The sequence below is a fragment of the Etheostoma spectabile genome, unplaced genomic scaffold, assembly GCF_008692095.1.
Source record: "Etheostoma spectabile isolate EspeVRDwgs_2016 unplaced genomic scaffold, UIUC_Espe_1.0 scaffold00005345, whole genome shotgun sequence".
Classification (NCBI taxonomy): domain Eukaryota; kingdom Metazoa; phylum Chordata; class Actinopteri; order Perciformes; family Percidae; genus Etheostoma; species Etheostoma spectabile.
The window spans coordinates 25753-30939 of record NW_022603252.1 but is presented as its reverse complement, the minus strand read 5'-3'; the positions used below and the strand labels follow the sequence as shown (position 1 = coordinate 30939).

The window sequence follows — 5187 nt, the reverse complement described above, 5'->3', positions numbered from 1 at the left end:
GCTGGATAGTTTACAACGGAGACACCGGGACGATCTACAAGCAGCAAACGGTCAACAGCAAAAGCTGAATGTGTAATTAACATTGTAGAGGACGGCTTGAAATAGCCAATTGAATCCATAACCTAATGACTGCACATATGAATGCCTCTGAAAGCCTCCACTGTAGGCCCATTAGCATGAAGCATATTTGTCTACTCCCATGTTGATAAGAGCATTAAAAACTTGAAAAATATCTGTTTTAGTAAATTAAGAAAAGGTATTAAATGTGTGATTAAATATTTTCATCGACTGACAGCCCTGGTTATTACTAAATCCCTAATTCTTCCATGTGTATCTGGATGTGAGCAGCAGAAGTTGTAAAGGTGTCTCCTCTGGACAGGACAGGACAGAACTGGGAGCTAATGCTAATGCTCCATGGCTAAACCCAGGCTGACTCACCGCAGCCGTGCCGTTGTGTGGAGGTGAAGCAGACAGCGAACATCTGGCCGGGCGGAGTAGATGGCTGAGTGCAGGCTGAACTTCTCTGGGTCCACGCCCAGGTTGGTGCTGCCTTTCTCCACCACCTCACCCAGGATGTTCCCTTTAACTGGAAAGCCACATAAATCCATAAAATAGAAACACAACGACGTTCCACTTCCGGGATTGCTCTCGCTCTGCCGGAAAATCCACCAGATGTCCCTCTTTTTGGATGTCCGTCCCGTCCGTCTGTCTCTGTGTTGGCGTTCTAACCTCTGGTGGATTTCTGAGGACATGGTTACCTTGTCCTCAGGTCTCTGCAGGGTAAATCCAGACAGCTAGCTAGACTATCTGTCCAATCTGAGGACTATGGTACCTGGTCCTCAGATCTCTGCAGGGTAAATCCAGACAGCTAGCTAGACTATCTGTCCAAATCTGAGGACTATGGTTACCTGGGTCCTCAGGTCTCTGCAGGGTAAATCCAGACAGCCTAGCTAGACTATCTGTCCAATCTGAGGACTATGGCTACCCTGGTCCTCAGATCTCTGCAGGTAATCCACAGCTAGCTAGACTATCTGTCCAATCTGAGTTTTCTGTTGACGACTAAAAAACTTCTGAACGTACACATGTTCCACCAAAACAACTTCCTTCCGGACACTATTTAGCAGAGGCACCGGTGGCTCCGTCCGGGCGCTCAACAACCGCCCGAACGATTGCGATGGTTTAAAGAAATGCCAATAAACCAGAGCACGTTTTTCCCGGAGACAGGTCTGGTAATGCAAGACTATGACGTAGTAATAAACGTACAACAAAAATGGAACGTCATAACTTTAAAGGTAGAATCTACGGCAAGCTGTTGATTGATTGCATTAGCCTGCACAGGTGTACCTAATAAAGTGGCCATGGGTGTGGTGTGTAACCTTAATTCCGAGTGCGATTACTCACCAGACTGGATCCAGTCACCTCACGTAGGCCAGGCCGTCTGAAAGCACCAGGAAGTGTTCCTGTTCTTTACTGACACGCAGCTGTCAGGGAGGAAGAGGGCATTAGGACACACAGACAGCTGATGAAGGACACTTATGCTCATCTAAATCATACGAGCTTGTGGTAAAGCCTGCCCCTTAAATCCGCTGTAATTTAATTTGTACTTTAAATATATATGAACAGAAAAATTGAATTGACAAGGCTGATTTTAAATAAAATATCACGAGATTGCGCAGAAATCCCATTTCACGAAAATCATCTTGTCAGGCTTCAAGCAGAGACGGTTTAGCACCGAGACGCACCGACTCAGAGGAACCTCCTGTATCTGTGTCAGTTGCTTCCTCCACTAGTACTCCTCCTCAGGAGACTATCGGCTGGTCCTAGGTTCATGGATTCCATGGGAGAAGTGAACGTGAACACAGATTATGACCTGTTCTTTCGCCCGTAGTCACCAAAGTAAATAGTGGAGCCATTTTTCATAGTTCTTATAATTTCTGACTAGGGCTGGGCAATATAGTATGAGGCTGGATATCGTCTTCAATGTTAAGTGCTGTCTGGTTTTAGAGCTCCATTACCGTAAAGTCATTTTCTACAGTATATTTTCCAGACTGACTAGCTGTTTAATTATTTGCCTTTCCCCACTTAGTCATTGTATTCACGTTATTGATGAATATTCATTAAATATTCATCATACTCTTCATTGTGTTAATATTTTGTGAAAGGACCAATTGTCAACAGCTGCGGCTTTTCGTTCAAAACAACAATTGCAGGCATGATGGACATATGGTTCATCCAATCACATGATAGGTATTTTTTGAATAGATGCCAGCTTTTTTCCTTTCAGTTTCAATGACGGCTTCTCAGATGGTTCTGTGTAACAAACCTCTGGAACGTCAGGTCACCTTAAGACTGCTGTCCTATATATATATATATATATATATATATATAATATATATACACACACACAACACACACACACACACAACACACACACACACACAGTACTGTATATCCTACAGTACTGTATATATATATAATACTGTAATACTACAGTACTACCGTATATACTACAAATAACTTGAACTCCAATTCCTAGAACTAACTCTTGCTTGCACTGACCGTATTTGTTCAGCACAGCTGATGTTTGTATAAATGTCTTTGTCCTTATGTACTGTATTGTGGATTTCATTTGTCAAAATCTATTTTTATATCGATGTCTTGTATTAATGTTTTTCCCGACGTGCTGTACCATGTTTTATGTTTCTGCAGAACAGGAACCTGCTGAAAGCCAGTTTTTAAACTGAGTCGGGCCCGTTTTTATATTGTAATGTAATGTTACTTTTTCTAACTTTCCTTATAATAATATATGAAATGAAATGAAATTGTATTGAGTTCCCCAAACCAGCCTGATCCACTCAGATCATTCCAGATATGAGCAAGACTCCCACAGAAGACCAAAGCTGGTCTTTATGGTGGGCTCTGCCACCAACAGCCCGTCAAACCGAACTACCACTTATGTGATGATGTCTGTTCAGGAGGTATGTGTTTGCCCCACAACAAAAGTAAAAAGTCAGGAGTGTAATGTGATAAGGTAGGGGACTAACAGTGAGACAGCTGCGGCTGATCTGGGCCCAGCCGTACAGGTCAAACAGCCGATGGACACTGGCCAGCTTGCAGCGCATCAACCTCTCCCCCTTCACCATGCTGCCAGGCTCCCAGCCCTGCAGGTCATTGATGGGAGTTACCATCATCATGTCTGTGGAGAAAGGGGAGAAAGAACAGAGACAGAGAGACAGAGAGCAGATAAGATGATGGGTGGTTAGTTTATATCCACGATGTTCCACTTCCGGGATTGCTCCGGTGCTGCCAGAAATTTTACTGGATGTCCCTCTTTACTGCCGGATGTCTGTCCCCGTCCTCTGTCTCTGTGTTGGCGTTCTAACCTTGGGTGGATTTCTGAGGACTATGGTTACCTGGTCCTCAGATCTCTGCAGGGTAAATCCAGACAGCTAGCTAGACTATCTGTCCAATCTGAGGACTATGGTTACCTGGTCCTCAGATCTCTGCAGGGTAAATCCAGACAGCTAGCTAGACTATCTGTCCAATCTGAGGACTATGTTTCCTTCCTCAGATCTCTGCAGGGTAAATCGACAGCTAGCTACTATCTGTCCAGTCTGAGGACTATGGTTACCTGTCCTCAGATCTCTGCAGGAAATCCAGACAGCTAGCTGACTATCTGTCCAATCTGAGTTTCCTGTTGACGACTAACTACTTCTGAACGTACACATGTTCCACCAGAACAACTTCCTTCCTGAGGCTTTTTTTGCAGCAGCACCGTGGTTTTGTCCGGCGCTAAGCACTGCCCATGACAATTGTGATTGGTTAAAGAAATTAAACTCCGACCTGTAGCCCTTTGCTGCATGTCATTTCCCCTCTCTCTCCCCTTTCAAGTCTAAGCTGTCCTGTAGAAATAAAGGCCTACAAAATGCCCAAAAAAAACAATTTATTTTGCTGCGTCTGGAGCTTTTCTCCTATCCTACAGTGTATCTGTGGTGTAGACTATACTCCACAGCTCTGTGGCCTGGTAATCCGAGACTAGAGGTGAGTTTAACTAAAAACAATCTAGCTGCAATGGGAGCAAATACAGAGAGGTGATAATTCACTTTGCATTCTGTCCAAACTAATAGTGAAACACTTTGCTATACGAGCACCCGGGCTAAAATAGAAACTTGTTGATAAAATGCATTGCTCAAGCAATAATGAAACACTAGGGTCAGTATTGATAAAGTAAATGCAGTATGTTAGAGATGTGTTTGAAAGTGTGTGTACGTACTAGAAGGGGTGACAGGCAGGGCGGCGGGGGCCCATGCGAGGCCATGAAATCAGCCAGCTGTCTCAGTGCCCACAGGTTGATGGAGCTGCCACCCTTCTTATCTGTTCCTGGATCAGCACATCCAGCTCCTCCATGAATGACTACACAACCACACACACACACACACACACACACACACACACACACACACACACACAACACACACACACACACACACACACACACACACACACACACACACACACACACACCACACACACACACACACACACACACACACGTTAATATATTATCTCTCTCTCTCTCTCTCTCACACACACTCACACACTCACACATTACAAATCATTTCAGTTTCATAATGCTACTCAATTTGTAGGAGTTGAACATTTCTGTCTTTTGCGACCCCTGAATGTCTCATTTTTTCACAAAGAAAAGTCATGGCATCAGAATGATTTGAAAGACGCTATAATCACATACAAATTCAGGAGGGCTTGAACACACTCCTACACTGCAGGGGCGAGGGCGAGTAAACACTTTTAATGAGTCAGCCTCTCTCCATCAGTCCTTCACCTCTTCACTTCACAAAAGTTCACCAGCGTCACGTAGTCTCACTGCTGCTCTCCCCATGTAGGAGCACACGTGGTCATGGGGTCCAGCACTGACTGCAGCTCAAGCTGTCAAGTGGCATTTGCCAACAGATTTATTGTAATGTGAGGAATAAGCACATCTACAGGAGAGAGGAAAAGGAAGAAAGAGAAAACAGGCTTTAAGGAATTACATCCTTCCACACGGAGACAAACACCATCTCACCGGACTCTGGAGGAGGCTGGAGATGCGTTTCTTATGCTGGGGTCCGGAGCTGGGTGTGGAATGCTGAGGAGACAGGAGGACCTCAGGGACCCCATCACTGGGGC

The 5187-nt window shown here is 44.7% G+C and overlaps 1 long non-coding RNA gene across 1 annotated transcript; it reads right to left on the bottom strand.

Moving 5' to 3' along the window:
* Positions 1-448: 448 nt before the first annotated feature.
* On the bottom strand, positions 449-4304 carry LOC116677599 (uncharacterized). The gene is made up of 4 exons (XR_004329029.1): positions 4274-4304; positions 3045-3196; positions 1402-1481; positions 449-586 (listed from the first exon to the last, which is right to left on the bottom strand). It is a non-coding gene; the product is annotated as an uncharacterized LOC116677599 (long non-coding RNA).
* Between the last annotated feature and the right edge of the window lie 883 nt (positions 4305-5187).